Here is a 22903-nt window from a genome sequence, read left to right on the forward strand (position 1 = left end):
GAGTTGGCAGCATCAGGAGAAGGTCATTAAGTGGCACAAAGACAGAGTCTGGAGGTGGCAGCAACAGCAGGATACTACAGAGTGGCAAGGTGACATAGTGTGGAGATGGCAGCAGCAGGATACCACAGAGTGGTAAGGTGACATAGTGTGTAGATGGCAGAATCAGGAGACCACAAAGTGACACGGTGACAGAGTGGGGCAGGGGGTGGCAATACCTGAACCCACTGATGAAGGTGGGTGAAAGAAGGAGCACTTGGCATCAGATATGTGGCATCAGGCGGGTGGTTTCAAGGTTTGGGTGAGGCGGCATGCTTGATCTAATCAGATGCATCAAGCATTGGTGGGTGGAAATCCTGGCTGATCTATGCCTGATTCATCTTCACAAAGGCCAGTCTCTCCACATTTTGGGTGGACAGGTGAGTTCTCCCTGTGGTAACTATGGCCCCCGCTGCACTAAACACCTGCTCTGATGCCACACTACTGGCCGGGCAGGACAGCTTTTCCAGGGCAAACTCTGCTAGTTGCTGCCACAAATCCAGTTTGGCTGCCCAATAGTCAAGCGGATCTTCAGTATGGGTTGGCAGGGTGCTGTCCAAGTATGCCACCACATGCTGGTTCAGGTACTGCTCCAGGTCTACCTGCTGCTGCTGGTAAGTAGTTTCTTCACTATGCGGGTGAAAAAAACTACTCATCAGTGACTGTAGACTACTGGTACTGCTCCTGCCACCCCTCCCCAGCAGCCATGTCAGTGGAATGTGAGTGCAGAGGGCCCCCCCAGTCAGATCTGCGAGAGAAGGGACGATGGCACAGATAGGAAGCGGCCAATTGAGTACATAGGATGTCTCTGTAGTAGTTCAGTTTGTCCTCCCTTTCAGTGGGTGTAAAAAAGGCCCCAATTCCGGACTGGTAGCGATGGTCCAACAAGGTGAAGAGCCAGAAGTCATCCCTTTGCCGAATGGTGAAAATTCAGCTGTCACTACGCAAGCAAGTGAGCATGCATCGGGCCATTTGTGCAAGTGACACGGAGGGACTCCCGGCCTCCACCTACACTGCATACTGCCATGGTGTGTCTGTGTCCTCTGTCTCGTCTTCCTCATCGCTCTGTAGCTCCTCTGGCTGCTCCTGCTACTCCTCTCCTGTCAACTGAGTAGAAAAACCACGAATTTCGCTACACATTGGCTCTGCTCCAATGCCCTTCTCCCCCCCTCCTCCTCTTCCAGTCCAGCACCCACAGGGCTCTTGTGGCCATGAGATCTAAGCGCCACGTCTCTACTCCCCTGACCAGCCATTGTTACCACCATCTGTTCCAGGACATCAAGCAGTGGAATGACGTCGTTCATCAGTCTTGGCAACTGACAAATAGCATGGCCTTCTCAAAGGGCCTGAGCAAATGGCAGGTGTCACACATGAGCTGCCACTGGCTGACATCGAAGTTACACAGGGGAGTACTCCTATCTGCTTGGATCATCAAGAAATCATTGATGGCCTTTCTTTGTTCATATAGTCGGTCCAAAATATGGAGGGTGGAATTCCAACTGTTGGAAACGTTGCATATCCGCCTATGTTGGGACATGTCGTTCTGCCTCTGCAGCTCAAGGAGGGTGTGATTTGCGGTGTACGAGTGGCTGAAGTGCATGCAAAGTTTCCTGCCCATTTTTAGGATGTTTTGCAGATGGGAGGAACCGCTTGACAACAAGATTGAACACGTGTGCCATGCAGGGCGCATGGCTCAGCCTTCCTTGATGTAGTACTGACACTATGTTCTTCCCGTTTTCGGTCACCAAGGTTCTGATTTTGAATTGTCGGGGAGAAAGCCAGCATTCGATTTCAGAACGAAAGACACGGAGCAGTTCCTCCCCTGTTTGACTCCGTTCGCTCAGGGAAATGAGGTGCAGAACAGCGTTACATCCCCGTGCCCTACACATGTGGTATGCTGGAGGGGCACTGTGACTTGTCCCTGCAGTGGAGGCTGTGGACATGGTGGAGGATGAGGAGGCAGAGGCGGAAATTGTCGCAGGACCAACGGCGTTACAACATGGAGGCGAAAGCGGTGTGACCTGGCCAAGTTGCTGGTGTAGCTGTGCAGGAACCACATTCACCCAGTAGGCCGTAAAGGACATTTACTGACCCTGACCGTAGTTACAGCTCCACACGTCAGGGCTTCCGTGCACTTTGGCAGACACCGGTAGGCTCAAGGACTGGCCCACCATCTGTTCTACATATTTGTGCAGAGCTGGTACTGCCTTTTTTGCACAGAAATGATGGCTTGGGACTCTCCACCTCGGCTTGGCACAATTCATCAGTTCTCTGAAAAGTGCAGAGTCCGTCACTTGGAAAGGGAGGGACTGCACCAGCAACTTGGACAGGAGCACGTTCAGCTTTGGCGCCGTTGGATACGCGCACGCATACTGCTGTCTCTTGGCAATCGCTTTGGTGATTGATTGGTGACAGAATGACTGACGAGGAGGAGCAGGAGCATCTGGACCAGCAGAAGATGGGAATGACAGACCCTTTGGCTGAGGTGGTGGAGCCTTGACTGGCTTAAACCGGGTGCGTGCCACTGGGTGATGCAGCGGTTGCTGCGGCAAGCTGGACCAGCCACGGTTCTCTCAGGCCACTTTATGGTCACGCTGCATATGTTGATGCAGGGACATGGTGCCCACATATTCTACATATGATGAAGCCCCTTCTGCACCCGGCTCCCAAGTGCGATCAGCTTCATCATCATCGAGCAGTGTCGGCATGTCACTGGTGTCCTCCTCAAAAGTCTATGGGTCAGGAGCCTGACTGCTAACAACACCACCTCCCACGCCACTCTCCTCATCACTACTTGCTCGCCTAGCTGAGGAAGCGGCGGATGTCTCCTCCAGATCGTGGCTGTGTAGTAGCTGCTGACTTTTCTCTAGTAGCTCATCCTCGCTGTATAGTGGAGCTGAGCCCACAGCATGCAATACTTATGTGGCTGAGGGAACAGAAAAGGACAGAGGCAGGTTGAGGACAGGTGAAGGCACAGGGCCTGCTCCCGGGCCATGTCAAATAAGGGTTGTGTCTGACAAACCCACGACTGTTGGCTGGGGCTGTCTGATGTCGCTTGGGATGAAATGGATGACTGAGTTAACCAAACAAGAATCGCTGGGTTGCTGGTCAAGACACGACCGCTAGATGACACCGGGAGCTCAGGCCTCTCGCTGTGACTCCTGCTGCCATGCCCCCTTCCTCTGCTGTGACCTCTGCCTGCGCCAGAAACATTTAAGCCTCTGCCACTCCTTTGTGCATGGCCTGGCACTTCTCTGTCTGACATACTTTTAGCTGAACTAAATACACTGCCTGTCCAAAAAAAAAGTCACCACCTGGATTTAACTAAGCAAATAGTTATGAGCCTCCTATTGGATAATTACTGCATGGGCGATTATCTTTCAGCTGGCAACAAGTTATTTAACCCCAACTGGTGCAATGAGTTGCTTCTCATTTCTTAAACAATCATGTCGAAAGACACATCTCGTTGTCGTGGAAAGGATGTTAGTCTGTTTGAGAAGGGTCAAATCACTGGCATGCATCAAGCAGAGAAAACATCTAAGGAGATTACAGAAACTACTAAAATTGGGTTAAGAACTGTCCAACACATTATTAAAAACTGGAAGGATAGTGGGGAGCCATAGTATTCGAAGAAGAAATGTGGCGGGGAAAAAATCCTGAATGATCGTGATCGGCGATCACTTAAACGTTTGGTGAAATAAAATCGAACAAAAACAACAGTAGAACTGAGGGCTATGTTTAATTGTGAAAGTAAGAGCATTTCCACACGCACAATGCAAAGGGAACTCAGGGGATTGGGACTAAACAGCTGTGTATCTGTAAGAAAACCACTAATCAGTGAGGCAAACCAGAAAAAAATGCTTTAATTTGCTAGGGAGCATAAAGATTGCACTCTGGAGCAATGTAAGAAGGTCATGTGGTCTCATGATTCAAGATTTACCCTGTTCCAGAGTGATGGATGCATCAGGGTAGGAAGAGAGGCAGATGAAGTGATGCACCCATCATGCCTAGTGCCTACTGTACAAGCCTGTGGGGACAGTGCTATGATCTGGGGTTGCTGCAGTTGGTCAGGTCTAGGTTCAGCAACAGTATGTGCTCCATACTATATAGCAATATAGCGAATATAGCGAATAGTATTAAGACTATCAAATTAGACTATAAAAAAAAAGATTATAGCACTATATTAGCTAAATTACAGTCTATATGTGTATTTTGCGAATATTCGCTACATTGCTATAACTTCGAATATTCTAAAAAACGAAATTATAGCAATATAGCGAATATTTGTAAAATACACATATTAGCCATAGCCATAACCAACCAATAGGAAAGTTGCCTTATACAGTTAAAAGAAAATCGCAATACGTGAATAATTCAATTGCATATTATTTGCGATAAATAGAATAATGACGAATATTCGATTTTGACGAATATAAGACGAATATTCGCGAAATATCGCAAAATCAATTATGGCACCTCCCGCTCATCACTAATGATGATTTGTCCCAGGCCCCGAATCTCCTGCCTGCTAGATACAACTGTATTGCAGTCCTCAGGACAGCAATACAATTGAATCGAATGCACTGGAAGATGATATCAGGACCTGTGACCAGTAAAACATGCAGTGATTTAGAAAGACCTGCGATAATGTCACCATCATGTGACCAGTGCAGGAGATGACCACAGTCAAGAGGAAAAGTCCTTGGGGAAGAGGCTATGGTGATGTCTGTACATGAGGAGAGGTAAGTGAAGGGAGAGGCAGAGCAATGCTGGGAGTTGTGGTTATTTAACTGGGCCTGTATGTTAGGGCTGAAGGGACGGATGTAATTTACATGGAACTGTGTGTTGTAGATGGCTGGGGAGGGGGTCATGTTATTTTCATGGGACTGTATGTTGATGGCGCTGTGGGAGGGAGTGATGTTATTTACATGGGACTGAATGTTGGAGGGGGCTGGGGCAGGATGATGTTATTTACATTGGACTGTATGTTGAAGGTGGCTGTAGGAAGGGATTATGTTTTTACATGGGACTGTATGTTGGAGGTGGCTGTGGGAAGGGATTATGTTTTTACATGGGACTGTATGTTGGAGGTGGCTGTGGGAGGGGACTGTAGGTTGGAGGGAGTGATGTTATTTACATGGGACTGCATGTAGGAGGGAGTTGGTGGAAGTAATGATGTTATTTACATGGCACTGTATGTTGAGGGGGTTATGTTATTTATATGGGACTGTATGTTGAAGGTGGCTGGTGGGGGGAATGATGTTATTTACATAGGACTGAATGTTGAGGGGGTGATGTTTACATGGGATTGCATGTTGGAGGTGGCTGGGGAGATGGTGATGTTTTTTACATGGGACTGTATTTTGGAGGGGGCTGTAGATAGAAATGGATATTATTTACATGGGACTGTATATTGGAGGGGGCTGGAGAGATGGTGTGATGTTATTTACATGGGACTGTATGGTGGAGGGAGGAAAATAACTACAGGGCGCACTGCAGTGGACATTATAAATACTGGGGGCACTTCAGGGAGAGCATTATAACAGTAGGGGCCAGTATAAATACTGGGGGCACTGTAGTGGTATTATAAATCCAGGGGACAATATAGGCATTCTTATTACTACCGGGGGCTCGATAGGAGGGACTTATATATTCACCCTATTTCTACTAAGATCACTATATTAATACTGGAGGGCTCTTCTACTAATGGGGGCATTCTTGGAGATCGCTATCACAGTTGGGGGCACTGTAGGGGCCATATTACTAGTGAGGGCATTCTAGAAGAAAATTACTATTGGTGGGACTATGAGGAGCACTATTACAATGGGGGCACTAATATTTCTTCAGGATAGTATTTGGGGGTATTGGGGAGGACAGCGAGCAGCAGGATAACACTGGGGACTCCAGGTTGGGAGACGATGATAGAAATGTGAGGAAGCTAAGATGTCTGTGTGTCACATGGCATAGACAAGGCACGGCTGAAAGAGGTTGTACAGACCAAATCGAGAAGATGATGACAGAGCTGATCTACATCAGAGCAGAAGTCACCTGGGAGGCCCGGGATGTGAGAGGTATGTGCTGCTGTATAGCAAGTACAGCAAAATGCGGTATGTGGGGAGAGGGGGGTGACTTAGAGAACTGGGCCAAATTCATTGAGGCTTGGGCCCCTGATCCTGAGGCCACTGAATCTTGATATATACACACTAAATAGTCTATATTGCATGCAAACATTTTTTGCATAGAGCTATAGAGCTCAAAGTTATATTATTGATTGGAGGATTTTCTGTGACTAAATATCTCAATACTATGTTTCTTTTGTATAATGTATCCCTATGTGCAATGTATTGGTATCTACAGATATACTGTATATCTACAGTACAACGTATCTTTGTTTTTGAAGAGGATTAAGCATAATTTTGTTTTTTAGTAATTAAAGAAAAATTGCAAATAAATTACATTCATTTCAAAACTATTGATTGTAGAAGGAGAACAATTAAATAATGGAATGCCCCATGATGGACTGCAATGACTATAAAATTAATGCCTCCTGACAGGCTTCACTGATTATAAGTTGAAGACGTAAGTTGCACTGACTATAAACTGAATGCCTCCTGATAGACTCCACTGACTGCAATAGGATTTGGTTTCTATTAGAAAGCCTGGCATTTTACTGAATCAAACAGATATTGGCAGTGGCGTCTCTAGCTTTCAAATTTTGGGGGGGCACACTGGGGGCCAGGACAAAAGTAGGGGGGCAGCTATAACAATGATACATTTACACAAGCATGCTTAGAAATGCTGTGATACTTTACCCAATACCTAAAACCGCAACAGGGAAGAAAAGTCCTGCTGTCTGTGGTTTAAAAAAAAATAAAAAAATCACTCAGATTTCAACATGTCCTAGTTGCCTGTGGATGACACTTTTATAGGGAGGGGGATCTGTCGATGACACTGCTATGGCGGGGGGGATCTGTGGATGACACATACCGTATATAGCATCTTATGCTATATGTGTCATCCACCCCATGACAGTGTCATCCCCATTTCCCCCTCCATAACAGTGTCATCCACAGATCCCCCTCCCTATAACAGAGTCATCCACAGATAACCCCTTCCTATAACAGTGTCATCCACAGATCCCCCTCCCTATAACAGTGTCATCCACAGATCTCCCTCCCCGCCTCTCACAGGAGTGTACATTTGACATTTCTAAACTGTAATCCATATCCTGCAGTAACTTTAACTTTAAAATCAGGATTAACCGGCCGCTCATTTCTACTAGTACCTTAACCTTACACCACTCGGCTAGCTTCGGTAACAGGGCCAGGCTGCAGCCTACAGGCACTGCCTGTTAATTGTTACCCAGTGAGCACTGATTTCTGCAGGTCAGAGGATAAGGATTACAGTTTAGAAGAAATGTACACTCCTGTGAGCGGTCCAGTGGCGGATCCAGAGCCTGGTCTCGGGAGGGGAACTTCCAGATTATTTTCTGTCCGCCGCCACAGATTCAAGGGTGCTTATAGAACAGGATTTGGAGAAGGGGCAGAGGGATAGCAGAGCAGGGAGAGGCTGGCGCTGCTACTAGGGGGTCATACCATGGGGGAGTAATAAAGGCCACCATAATGCCCCCCCCCCCCCGTAGAAATAATTCTCCTTATAATGTGACAGTGCAAAAATTAACCCCCTTGTAATGCCTCCAGTTGAGCTAATGTCCCCATAGTGCCCCCATAATGTGCCAGTATAAAATACCCCTATATAGTGCCCCCAGTAAATGCTGCATAGTGCTCCTCTCCCACCTTCCTCCTAGTGCCCCCATATTGTACCAGTATGAAATGCCCCATATATCGTGCCCCAGTAGATGCCCTCAGTGTCCCCCATAATTTGCAAGTATAAAATATCCCTTCTTAGTGCCCCCCTTAGATGACTCCATAGTACTCCTCTCCCCCTTCCCCATAGTACCCACCATAATGTGTCCCAGTATAAAATGCTACTGTGCAGAGCCCCCTATATAAAATACCCCTTCTTTGTGGCCTCAGTAGATGCCCCTATAGTGCCCACCAATAACGTGCCAGTAATAAGTGCCCCCAATAACGTGCCAGTAATAAGTGCCCCCAATAACATGCCAGTAATAAGTGCCCCCAATAACGTGCCAGTAATAAGTGCCCCCAATAACGTGCCAGTAATAAGCCCCCATCATGTGCCAGTAATAAGCCCCCCCATCACGTGCCAGTAACAAGAGCCCCCCATCATGTGCCAGTAATAAGCCCCCCATCATGTGCCAGTAATAAGCCCCCCATAATGTTTCAGTAATAAGCCCCCCATCATGTGCCAGTAATAAGCCTCCCCATCATGTGCCAGTAATAAGCCCCCCCATCATGTTTCAGTAATAAGCCCCCCATCATGTGTCAGTAAAAAGCCACCACATCATGTGCCAGTAATAAGCCCCCCATCATGTTTCAGTAATAATCCCCCCATCATGTGCCAGTAATAAGCCTCCCCATCATGTGCCAGTAAAAAGCCTCCTCATCATGTGCCAGTAACAAGAGCCCCCCTAATGTGCCTGTAAAACTATTGTAAAAAAAAAAAACACTTATACTTACCTCCATGTCAGCGATGCAATGCAGACCTCTTCCGGCCTGTGTCCCGCACTGTATGGCTCAGGCAGCGCGATGACATCATCGCGCCGCCTGCACCGGCCTCTGTTGGGGGGGGCATTTTAGTTGGGGGGGCAAATGGGGCGCCGTGGCCCCCTCTGGCCCCCCTTCGCGACGCCACTGGTATTGGACACCTCCACACATAGGTATTTTACAAAATTTGTAATTTGTTGAAAATGATATCATAAAAAATATATCTGCAACAGTAGACTGTGGTACACAGGGCAAATATCTAAGCATTTTTTTTTTATTAGAGAATGATATCATACATATAGAGCATCATAATAAGAACAGACAGTAAAGGACTGATGGACCGAGGTGAAGGTCAAGGGGTCAAATCAAATAGTAATAAACAAGACTGCCAGCAAGAAGCAAGAAAACTGAGTTTAAGTAAACCTCTTAAATAGGTCCCTCATTAGGTTAAAATAGTGTCCGGTGTGTGGTATTAGTCTGCCGGAGGGAAAGGACCTTCCTGATGGTCAACTCCGCCCCTGATGACCAATGGGCTTGCGTATTGACGCTGCATCATCAGGGCATGTGTCAGGCATCGCAGCATCATGATCACATGACTGCGACATAGCTGCCATGTGATCACAATACTACACAGGATCTTTCTATCAGAGACACTGCCTGTATTATATATCAGATACTTCCCAAAATGGTATGTCAACAGAGGGGATACGGTATACACAGTATGACAGTCAAACTGTCCATATGAGACAAAATATTAAAAACATTAAAACCAGTGTGTAGCCAAATATGTGAATCTCATAATGAATTAAATACCGAACTATACAATCACAAAGTGACAAGGCATTTCTATGTATAAAATTCATGACAATTCATAAAAATACACAACATATTGCGTAAGGGAAGGAAAAGGAGTGCCTTAAATAAATGGTGATAAAAAGTGCAGTGAGCATAAAAAGCCAAAGAAAAAATGATAATAAATGTGAGGTAATAAAGTGCTGTGAAACGGGAAAAAAAAAGGGGGGGGGGAATGTGCAAAGATAAAGTGACTGTAATGAGGAATTAATAATATATATATATATATATACACTGCTCAAAAAAATAAAGGGAACACAAAAATAACACATCCTAGATCTGAATTAATTAAATATTCTTCTGAAATACTTTGTTCTTTACATAGTTGAATGTGCTGACAACAAAATCACACAAAAATAAAAAAATGTAAATCAAATTTTTCAACCCATGGAGGTCTGGATTTGGAGTCACACTCAAAATTATAGTGGAAAAACACACTACAGGCTGATCCAACTTTGATGTAATGTCCTTAAAACAAGTCAAAATGAGGCTCAGTAGTGTGTGTGGCCTCCACGTGCCTGTATGACCTCCCTACAACGCCTGTGCATGCTCCTGATGAGGTGGCGGACAGTCTCCTGAGGGATCTCCTCCCAGACCTGGACTAAAGCATCTGCCAACTGGACAGTCTGTGGTGCAACGTGACGTTGGTGGATAGAGCGAGACATGATGTCCCAGATGTGCTCAATTTGATTCAGGTCTGGGGAACGGGTGGGCCAGTCCATAGCATCAATGCCTTCGTCTTGCAGGAACTGCTGACACACTTCAGCCACATGAGGTCTAGCATTGTTTTGCATTAGAAGGAACCCAGGGCCAACCGCACCAGCATATGGTCTCACAAGGGGTCTGAGGATCTCATCTCGGTACCTAATGCCAGTCAGGCTACCTCTGGCGAGCACATGGAGGGCTGTGCGGCCCTCCAAAGAAATGCCACCCCACACCATTACTGATCCAATGCCAAACCGGTCATGCTGGAGGATGTTGCAGGCAGCAGAACGTTCTCCACGGCGTCTCCAGACTCTGTCACGTCTGTCACATGTGCTCAGTGTGAACCTGCTTTCCTCTGTGAAGAGCACAGGGCGCCAGTGGCAAATTTGCCAATCTTGGTGTTCTCTGGCAAATGCCAAACGTCCTGCACGGTGTTGGGCTGTAAGCACAACCCCCACCTGTGGACAACGGGCCCTCATATCACCCTCATGGAGTCTGTTTCTGACCGTTTGAGCAGACACATGCACATTTGTGGCCTGCTGGAGGTCATTTTGCAGGGCTCTGGCAATGCTCCTCCTATTCCTCCTTGCACAAAGGCGGAGGTAGCGGTCCTGCTGCTGGGCTGTTGCCCTCCTACGGCCTCCTCCACGTCTCCTGATGTATTGGCCTGTCTCCTGGTAGCGCCTCCATGCTCTGGACACTACGCTGACAGACACAGCAAACCTTCTTGCCACAGCTCGAATTGATGTGCCATCCTGGATAAGCTGCACTACCTGAGCCACTTGTGTGGGTTGTAGACTCCGTCTCATGCTACCACTAGAGTGAAAGCACCGCCAGCATTCAAAAGTGACCAAAACATCGGCCAGGAAGCATAGGAACTGAGAAGTGGTCTGTGGTAACCACCTGCAGAACCACTCCTTTATTGGGGGTGTCTTGCTAATTGCCTATAATTTCCACCTGTTGTCTATCCCATTTGCACAACAGCATGTGAAATTGATTGTCACTCAGTGTTGCTTCCTAAGTGGACAGTTTGATTTCACAGAAGTGTGATTGACTTGGAGTTACATTGTGTTGTTTAAGTGTTCCCTTAATTTTTTTGAGCAGTGTATATATAATAGTCACATATAAAAAGTTTTTCATAGCCAAATAGACTGTCTCAACCTAATATCTTCTCATCATAGGAATCAAGCATGATGCATGATAGTGTGTCTCCCCCACTAATATCCAACTTCATTCATATTGGTATGTATCCCATATTACAAATATAAATAATATAGCAAATCTAGGGATGTCCCGTCAGACATGATGCTTCTCCTAACGCACAACGTTCATAGAGTCGCCTAGATCTTATCCAAAGCAGTCTCCCCAATCCACAACATCGAAACACGTTACAATATGCTAAAAAATGAGAGAAAGAGACAAGGACAATTAAAATCAATACATACATATGGCCGACGGATAGAGAAATCCAACAATATAGCGAACCCAATACTTTATAAAAAAGGACGAACAATATATCCTCATTCAGACCCTTCGGGGTCATGGAGCCCAGGGTGTAAATCCATCTTACCTCTTTTTGAGCCAACAATTTCCTCCAGTTTCCACCATGTGAAGATATATATACCCGGTCGATGCCTCTGACTCGGAAGGCGGAACTGTCACATCTGTGAAATTCTTTAAAGTGTCTGGGGATTGTTTTAAGTTGGGTTAAATCATTTTCCTCATCAGCCGCCATTAAACCAAGAACATGTTCACATACTCGCTTTTTGAGTTCCCTTGAGGTCATTCCAACGTATACCCGATGGCAGTGGCATGATGCCAGGTTTATAACACCGACTGTATTACACGTAATATTGTGAGTAATCACAAATTGTCTACCCTCATTTGTCAAATTGGAAAAATGGGAGGCTCTATCGATGTTTGTGCATGCCACACATTTACTGCAAGGTGAGCACCCCCATTTAGGGCCTCATGAGCCAAACCTTGCAGATGGACAATCCCCAGGGTGATGACTCTTAACTAGAATATCCCTGAGGTTGTTGGCCCATCTATACGTGATCGATGGATTCTTCGGAAGGGCTCCACTTAAAGCGGGATCTAACTACAAGATTTCCCAATATTTTGTCAGGGCATTTCTAATTTTTTTACACTCTGGATTATATGTAGAGATAAATCGTACCTGCCCTTCTTGGTCTCCTTTTTGTCTCTGACGACTTGGAAGAAGATCATCCCGTTTCTTTCCTTTAGCTTTCTCATACCCCTATAGGATGGTCCTCCTTGGGTATCCCCTTGCTTGGAATCTGTCTCGTAGGTCAGTTGATTGAGTTTTGAAGCATTCCTCAGTGGAGCAGATCCGTCTTGCTCTGGATTAGACTACTTGGATGGCTGGAGTTGGCATGTAGGAGCGTGTTGGTGGATGTCTCTTTCCTAAACACATCTGTGTGTATCATCCCCTCTTCATCCACCAATATTTTCAGGTCCAGATTTATCCTCTGGATTCTGTGGGTTAGTTTATTATTAAGATTGTTATTGTTAAGGGTCTCAACAAATTGGGTAAATCCAGCCTGTGGGCCCTGCCACACGATGAAAATATCATCAATGTAGCAGGCCCACAGCTGGACCCCAGCCACACCCACAAACGAATCCGTCAGGAACACCTCCCTCTCCCACAGCCCCAGGAACAGGTTGGCGAAGGACGGCGCACAGGCCGCCCCCATTGCTGTCCCCTGGAGCTGCAGGTAGAAGGCGTCACCAAACACAAAAAAGTTGTGGGTTAAAACAAATTCCAAGAGCCCCAGAACAAACTCACCCATAGATTCGTCTACATCTGACATCGTGAGAAAAAATCGCACCGCCTCCATCACATCTTTGTGGCGTATACTTGTGTACAGCGACTTAACGTCGCACGACGCAATCCACATTTCTTGTTCCAGATGTAAGCCATGCAATCTGCGTAATAGATCCGTGGTGTCCTTTAAAAATGAGGGTAGCTGTTCAACTAGAGGTTTTAACACAGAATCAATCAATTTGCATGCCGGTTCACTCAAATTACCAATTCTCGAGACAATCGGGCAACCTGGAGGGCATGATGCATGCTTATAAATTTTCGGCAGCATATATAAACTATATAGCTACCCTTGGATGTTCTGGTAGTAGATATTGAGCCTCCTTCACCGAGATAATCTCTTTTGACTGAGCACTCTGAACAATTGTTGTCAATTCTCTCTTATACTGATCAGCCGGATTGTATGTCAAACGTTTGTAGCAAGTCGCCACTTTCAGTTGTCTATACACTTCCTTTTCGTACAGTTTTTTAGGCCAAATAACTACATTTCCGCCTTTGTCCTTCATCTTTTTTAATTCATCCACCGCCAATCGCTGGATGTACGTAAGATTATGTTGTTTAGTTGTTTTGATCTTCTCTAATTCTTTGGTCACCAGCTGCACAAAGGCATAAATGTTTGGATATAGGTTGAGGGCTGGTAATTGTGTGGACTTTGGTAATAGTGATGACGAAAACATACCTTATTTTCTTCGGATCCCTGTTTCTTGTTCTTCCAACAGTTCCATTAAAATCTTAGCCGCTCCTGAATAGTCTCCAGTCCATTCTCTGCTGCTCTACAGTGGTAATTAAAAAAAAAATAATGTTTCCTGGCAAACAGGTGTAGATCTTTTATTGCTGTAAAAAAGTCAAATTGTCCGGAGGGAGCAAACGTGAGTCCATAGCTCAAAACATCCATTTGTGACCTAGAAAACTGCTTATCTGATAGGTTAATTACCTTGAGCGTGGTTTCATTCCGGCGGCCATCTATTTTCCGCTTTGCATCTGAATTATTATGCATCGGGGCTTCCTTCCTTTTGAGCCTCCTAGCCACGTCTCTTGTATGGGGTGTGTTTTAACCAGAGGACTCCCCTCCTATAGATATACTGGATGAAGCTAACTTAGACCTTGATCTAATTTCATATGATGCTGAACGCCATTTATTTTCAAAGTCCTGCTTGTCCCTATGGAATTTTTTGGCTTTAGTTGTTTTTAACTGTTGTTCCCAGGTATCATATAGGCCCTGTATCTCTTTATCCCATTCTTCCTTATCACGTACAGATAGAGTCGGTATTAGTTGTTCTGTCATATTTTAAATCTCATCCTTTAATCTCAGCATGTTAGTATTTAAATCAATGATTGTCTACATCAGTGTTCTAGAACACTTGTTGCAGACCTCTTCCCATTTTGCGGTAAAGTCAGCATTTACAATATGTTGTGTATTTTTATGAATTGCCATGAATTTTATACATAGAAATGCCTTGTACTTTGTGATTGTATAGTTCGGTATTTAATTCATTATGAGATTCACATATTTGGCTACACACTGGTTTTAATGTTTTTTATATTTTGTCTCATATGGACAGTTGGTACTGTGCATACCGTATCCCCCCTGTTGACATAACATTTTGGGAAGTATCTGATATACACTGCTCAAAAAAATAAAGGGAACACAAAAATAACACATCCTAGATCTGAGTTAATTAAATATTCTTCTGAAATACTTTGTTCTTTACATAGTTGAAAGTGCTGACAACAAAATCACACAAAAATAAAAAAAATGTAAATCAAATTTTTCAACCCATGGAGGTCTGGATTTGGAGTCACACTCAAAATTAAAGTGGAGAAACACACTACAGGCTGATCCAACTTTGATGTAATGTCCTTAAAACAAGTCAAAATGAGGCTCAGTAGTGTGTGTGGCCTCCACGTGCCTGTATGACCTCCCTACAACGCCTGTGCATGCTCCTGATGAGGTGGCGGACAGTCTCCTGAGGTATCTCCTCCCAGACCTGGACTAAAGCCTCTGCCAACTCCTGGACAGTCTGTGGTGCAACATGACATTGGTGGATAGAGCGAGACATGATGTCCCAGATGTGCTCAATTTGATTCAGGTCTGGGGAACGGGCGGGCCAGTCCATAGCATCAATGCCTTCGTCTTGCAGGAACTGCTGACACACTCCAGCCACATGAGGTCTAGCATTGTCTTGCATTAGGAGGAACCCAGGGCCAACCACACCAGCATATGGTCTCACAAGGGGTCTGAGGATCTCATCTCGGTACCTAATGCCAGTCAGGCTACCTCTGGTGAGCACATGGAGGGCTGTGAGGCCCTCCAAAGAAATGCCACCCCACACCATTACTGACCCAATGCCAAACCGGTCATGCTGGAGGATGTTGCAGTCAGCAGAACGTTCTCCACGGCGTCTCAAGACTCTGTCACTTCTGTCACATGTGCTCAGTGTGAACCTGCTTTCATCTGTGAAGAGCACAGGGCGCCAGTGGCGAATTTGGCAATCTTGGTGTTCTCTGGCAAATGCCAAACGTCCTGCACAGTGTTGGGCTGTAAGCACAACCCCCACCTGTGGACGTCAGGCCCTCATATCACCCTCATGGAGTCTGTTTCTGACCGTTTGAGCAGACACATGCACATTTGTGGCCTGCTGGAGGTCATTTTGCAGGGCTCTGGCAGTGCTCCTCCTGTTCTTCCTTGCACAAAGGCAGAGGTAGCGGTCCTGCTGCTGGGTTTTTGCCCTCCTACGGCCTCCTCCGCGTCTCCTGATGTACTGGCCTGTATCCTGGTAGCGCCTCCATGCTCTTGACACTACGCTGACAGACACAGCAAACCTTCTTGCCACAGCTCGCATTGATGTGCCATCCTGGATAAGCTGCACTACCTGAGCCACTTGTGTGGGTTGTAGACTCCGTCTCATGCTACCACTAGAGTGGAAGCACCGCCAGCATTCAAAAGTGACCAAAACATCAGCCAGGAAGCATAGGAACTGAGAAGTGGTCTGTGGTCACCACCTGCAGAACCACTCCTTTATTGGGGGTGTCTTGCTAATTGCCTATAATTTCCACCTGTTGTCTATCCCATTTGCACAACAGCATGTGAAATTGATTGTCACTCAGTGTTGCTTCCTAAGTGGACAGTTTGATTTCACAGAAGTGTGATTGACTTGGAGTTACATTGTGTTGTTTAAGTGTTCCCTTTATTTTTTTGAGCAGTGTATAATACAGGCGGTGTCTCTGATAGAAAGATCCTGTGTAGTATTGTGATCACATGGCCGCTATGATGCGGTCATGTGATCATCACATGGGAGGTCAGGTGTCTGTGACATCGCTATGATGCTGCGATGCCTGACACATGACCTGATGATGCAGCATCAATATGCAAGCCCATTGGTCATCAGGGGCGGAGTTTACCATCAGGAAGGTCCTTTCCCTCCGGCAGACTAATACCACACACCGGACGTTATTTTAACCTAATGAGGGACCTATTTAAGAGGTGGCTCATGGTCAATGCGGCATCCCCGGAAGAAGCCTTCACAGGCAAAACTGCGCTGGGCAGGGTTTTACCGAGGGGCCGACATGCAGCATCTGGTAATACACTTTTATTCTCTTTTGTCAGTTTGCATTTGACTGCCAGCTTGTGGATCCTTGTACCTAGTTTATTTGAAACAGGTTTACTAAAACGCGGTTTTCTTGCCTCTTGCTGGCAGTCTTGTTTATTACTATTATTATTATTTCACTCTATTTTCAGCCAGAATTTTTGCTGTGGCCACCCCTTGGCCTTCCCCTGGGTCCATCAGTCCTTTATTGTCTGTTCTTATTTTCTGCTTACTTTAGTATTTAATTATGCTGCTCTATATGTATGATATAATTCTCTAATAAAAAAAAAATTGCTTAGATATTTGCCCTTTGTACCACAGTCTACTGTTGCAGATATATTTTTTATGATATTATTTTCAATAAATTTTTACATTACAAATTTTGTAAAATACCTATGTGTGAAGGAGTCCAATATCTGTGGGATTTAGTAACATAGTAACATAGTACATAAGGCCGAAAAAAGACATTTGTCCATCCAGTTCGGCCTGTTATCCTGCAAGTGACTATGTATTTTGTCCTCCCGACATTATTACACATGTATATAATTGCCCGGCCTTTCTAATAGGTGTGCTGGCATTTTACTGGACAAGAAGGTGCAGCATACTACACTAAAATGTCATATACAGTGCCTTGCAAAAGTATTAACTCCCCTTGACTTTTTTCGTATTTAGTTACATTGCAGCCTTAAGTTCAATGTTTTTTTAATCTGAATATGATGGATCAGAACACAATAGTCTAAGTTGGTGAAGTGAAATGGGAAAAATATATAAATAAAAGTATTGTTTAGAACTTGAAAACTGAAAACTGGCATGTGAGTATGTATTCACCCCCTTTGTTAGGAAGCACATAAAAAGCTCTGGTGCAACCAATTACCTTCAGAAGTCACATAATTAGTGAAATGATGTCCACCTGTGTGCAATCTAAGTGTCACATGATCTGTCATTACATATACACATCTTTTTTGAAAGGCCCCAAAGGCTGCAACACCTAAGCAAGAGGCATCACTAACCAAACACTGCCATGAAGACCAAGGAATTCTCCAAACAAATAACAAGAAGTACAAGTCAGGGTTAGGTTATAAAAAAATATCCAAATCTTTGATTATCCCAGGAGCACCATCAAATCCATCATAACCAAATGGGAAGAACATGGCACAACAGCAAACCTGCCAGGAGACGGCCGCCCACCAAAACTCACGGACCGGGCAAGGAGGGCATTAATCAGAGAGGCAGCACAGAGACCTAAGGTAACCCTGGAGGAGCTGCAGAGTTCCACAGCAGAGACTGGAGTTTTATGTACATAGGACGACAATAAGCCGTACGCTCCATAGAGTTGGGCTTTATGACAGAGTGTCCAGAAGAAAGCCATTACTTTCAGCTAAAGACAAAAAGGCACATTGTGAGTTTGCAAAAAATCATGTGGGAGTCTCCCAAAATGTATGGAGGAAGGTGCTCTGGTCTGATGAGACTAAAATTGAACTTTTCGGTCATAAAAGAAAACGCTATGTCTGGCGCAAACCCAACACATCACATCACCCAAAGAACACCGTCCCCACAGTGAGACATGGTGGTGGCAGCATCATTCTGTGGGGATGTTTTTCAGCAGCTGGGACTGGGAAACTGGTCAGAGTTAAGGGAAATATGGATGGTGCTAAATACAGGGATATTCTTGAGCAAAACCTGTACCACTCTTGAGGCTAGGATGGAGGTTCACCTTCCAGCAGTATAATGACCCCAAACACACTGCTAAAGCAACACTTGAGTGGTTTAAGGGGAAAAATGTAAATGTGTTGGAATGGCCTAGTCAAAGCCCAGATCTCAATCCAATAGGAAATCTGTGGTCAGACTTAAATATTGCTGTTCACAAGCGCAAACCATCCAACTTGAAAGAGCTGGAGCAGTTTTGCAAGGGGGAATGGTAAAAAATCCCAGTGGTAAGATGTGGCAAGCTCATAGAGACTTATCTAAAGCGACTTGAAGCTGTGATTGCCGCAAAATGTGGCTCTACAAAGTATTGACTTTAAGGGGTGAATAGTTATGCACATTGGCTTTTTCACGTATTTTGTCCTATTTGTTGTTTTGCTTCGCAATAAATATAAAAAAAACTCTTCAAAGTTGTGGGCAAGTTCTGTAAATTAAATGATGCAAATCCTCAAACAATCAATGTTAATTTCAGGTTGTGAGGCACCAAAATAAGAAAAAAGCCAAGGGGGTGAATACTTTTGCACGGCACTGTATTTTTGACAGAATCTGCAACAAAAGCTCCTAACATCCTCGAGTACAACTGTGGGCTAAATCGAACATGTACTTCTGTGAATGTAATCAGTTCCACCTCATACTAATATACTTACATACTTAATCTCTGGTTGTCACATATGTTTTTATTTTATTTATTTTTTTAAGAAAAAGATTGAGCATATGACCACTTGTCATCTAATCTCTGCACTAAATTAGATTATTTTATTGATGCCACATCCCAGCATCTATCTCACAACCTCAGATTAACTGCACAGACCTCATTAAAGTCTCTATGTTACATTGTCCTCATCTCTACATCACATTATCCCACATTTAACATATTGGGGGGGGGGGGATACAAAAATGTAGTTCATTACGCTTTTCCATTCTGTAGATCCCAGCAAAAAGTGTGTGTATGTGTGTGTATATATATATATATATATATATATATATATATAATAAGAAAAACCGCAGCAGTTTGAGTGGCCCATGGACAAACATGCTGGATGTGGAGGTCCTGGGCAGGTGTGCTTACACGTGGTCTCTAGTTGGAAGGCCGGATGGATGTACTGCCAAATTCTCTGAAACGCCTTTGGAGACGGGCAACAGCTCTGCTAGACATTCCTGCAGTCAGCATGCCAATTGCATGATCCCTCAAATGTTGTGAAATCTGTGGCATTGTGCTGTGTGATCAAACTGCACATTTCAGAGTGGTATTTTATTGTGGGCAGTCTAAGGCACACCTGTGCAATATTCATGCTGTCTAATCAGCATCTGATATGCCACACCTGTGAGGTGGGATAGATTATCTCGGAAAAGGAGAAGTGCTTACTATTTGAGAGTAATGTGTCTTTTGTGTATATAGAAAATGTTTCAGATCTTTGAGTTCAGCTCATGCAAAATGGGAGCGAAAGAGTTGCGTTTATATTTTTGTTCAGTGTATATATATATGTATATGCCCCTTCATTTATATGTGCATATATATTGGCCCCTTATATGGCCAATAGGGATATATATATCCCCTGTATTGAGATTGGCCCTGTATGGCCAGTGGGGGAGGTATGTATGTGTATATATATATATATAAATATATATATATATGCCCCTGTAATTACGCACATGTCTATATATACTTATATTAATGCCCCCATATATGCAGATGGTTATATTTGTGTGTATATATATATAGGTGGCTATTTTGAAGAACCTAGAATATTACATATTTTCTGTTGTTTCACACTTGGTTGTTATGTATATAATTCCACATCTGTTAATTCATAGTTTTCATGCCTTCAGTGTGAATCTACAATTTTCATAGTCATGAAAATAAAGAAAACTCTTTGAATGAGAAGGTGTGTCCAAACTTTTGGTCTGTACTGTATATATATACCCCCTGTAGAAGGAAATGCCAGTTTCTCTGGGATATACTGTTAAGAAAATATACAGCTGTAAAAAAAATTGAAAAAGATAAAATAATAATAATGTGGTTGCATAACTGGGGATGTACAGTGGGATGCGAAAGTTTGGGCAACCTTGTTAATCGTCATGATTTTCCTGTATAAATCGTGGTTGTTACGATAAAAAATGTCAGTTAAATATATCATATAGGAGACACACACAGTGATATTTGAGAAGTGAAATGAAGTTTATTGGATTTACAGAAAGTGTGCTATAATTGTTTAAACAAAATTAGGCAGATGCATAAATTTGGGCACCACAAAAAAGAAATGAAATCAATATTTAGTAGATCCTCCTTTTGCAGAAATTAGAGCCTCTAAACGCTTCCTGTAGGTTCCAATGAGAGTCTGGATTCTGGTTGAAGGTATTTTGGATCATTTCTCTTTACAAAACATCTTTAGTTCATTCAGGTTTGATGGCTTCCGAGCATGGACAGCTCTCTTTAAGTCACACCACAGATTTTCCAGAATGTTGTACTTTTTCCTCTGCATAAATGCCTTAGTGGATTTTGAGCAGTGTTTAGGGTCGTTGTCTTGTTCAAAGATTCAGCCCGGGCACAGCTTCAGCTTTGTCACTGATTCCTGGACATTGGTCTCCAGAATCTGCTGATACTGAGAGGAATCCATGCGTCCCTCAACTTTGACAAGATTCCCAGTCCCTGCACTGGCCACACAGCCCCACAGCATGATGGAACCACCACCATATTTTACTGTAGGTAGCAGGTGTTCTTCTTGGAATGCTGTGTTCTTTTTCCTCCATGCATAACTCCCCTTGTTATGGCCAAATAACTCAATTTTAGTTTCATCAGTCCACAGCACCTTATTCCAAAATGAAGCTGGCTTGCCCAAATGTGCTTTAGCCCACCTCAAGCGGCACTATTTGTGCTATGGGCAGCGAAAAGGCTTCCTCTGCATCACTCTCGCATACAGCATCTCCTTGTGTAAAGTGCGCCGAATGGTTGAACGATGCACAGTGACTCCATCTGCAGCAAGATGATGTTGTAGGTCTTTGGTGCTGGTCTGTGGGTTGACACCATTCGTCGCTTCTGTCTATCCGAGATTTTTCTTGGTCTGCCACTTCGAGCCTTAACTTGAATTGAGCCTGTGGTCTTCCATTTCCTCAATATGTTCCTACATGTGAAAACAGACAGCTGAAATATCTGAGACAGCTTTCTGTAGCCTTTCCCTAAACCATGATGGTGAACAATCTTTGTCTTCAGGTCATTTGAGAGTTGTTTTGAGACCCCCATGTTGCTACTCTTCAGAGAAAATTAAAAGAGGAGGGAATCTTACAATTGACCCCCTTAAATACTCTTTCTCATAATTGGATTCACCTGTGTATGTAGGTCAGGGGTCACTGAGCTTACCAAGCTAATTTGAGTTCCAATAATTAGTTCTAAAGGTTTTGGAATCAATAAAATGACAACAGTGCCCAAATTTATGCACCTGCCTAATTTTGTTTAAACAATTATAGCACACTTTCTGTAAATTCAATAAACTTAATTTCACTTCTCAAATATCACTGTGTGTGTCTCCTATATGATCTATTTAACTGACATTTTTTATCGTAACAACCAACGATTTATACAGGAAAATCATGACGATTAACAAGGTTGCCCAAACTTTTGCATCCCACTGTAGCTATGTTCAGAATTAAGCAATCACATTCAAAACTATGTTAAATAGGAGACAGCATACACCTGCCAACATTTAAAGTGCCTCTGATTAACCCCAAATAAAGTTCAGCTGCTCTAGTTGGTCTTTCCTGGAATTTTCTTAGTCGCATCCCACAGCAAAAGCCATAGTCCACAGAGAGCTCCCAAAGCATCAGAGGGATCTCATTGTTAAAAGGTATCAGTCAGGAGAAGGGTACAAAAAAATTTCCAAGGCATTAGATATACCATGGAACACAGTGAAGACAGTCATCATCAAGTGAAGAAAATATGGCACAACAGTGACATTGCCAAGAACTGGACGTTCCTCCAAAATTGATGAAAAGACGAGAAGAAAACCGGTCTGGGAGGCTACCAAGAGGCCTACAACAACATTAAAGAAGCTGCAGAAATATTTGGCAAGTACTGGCTGTGTGGTACATGTGACAACAATCTCCCGTATTCTTCATATGTCTGGGCTATGGGGTAGAGTGGCAAGACGAAAGCCTTTTCTTACGAAGAAAAACATCCAAGCCAGGCTACATTTTACAAAAACACATCTGAAGTCTCCCAAAAGCATGTGGGAAAAGGTGTTATGGTCTGATCAAACCAAGGTTGAACTTTTTGGCCATAATTCCAAAAGATATGATTGGCGCAAAAACAACACTGCACATCACCAATAGAACACCATACCCACAGTGAAGCATGGTGGTCGCAGCATCATGCTTTGGGGCTGCTTTTCTTCAGCTGGAACTGGAGCCGTAGTTAGGCTAGAGGGAATTTTGAACAGTTCCAAATACCAGTCAATATTGGCACAAAACCTTCAGGCTTCTGCTAGAAAGCTGAACATGTATTTCAGCATGACAACGACCCAAAGCATACATCCAAATCAACAAAGGAATGG

The sequence above is a fragment of the Bufo bufo genome, chromosome 1 (genome assembly GCF_905171765.1).
Source record: "Bufo bufo chromosome 1, aBufBuf1.1, whole genome shotgun sequence".
Taxonomy (NCBI): Eukaryota; Metazoa; Chordata; class Amphibia; order Anura; family Bufonidae; genus Bufo; species Bufo bufo.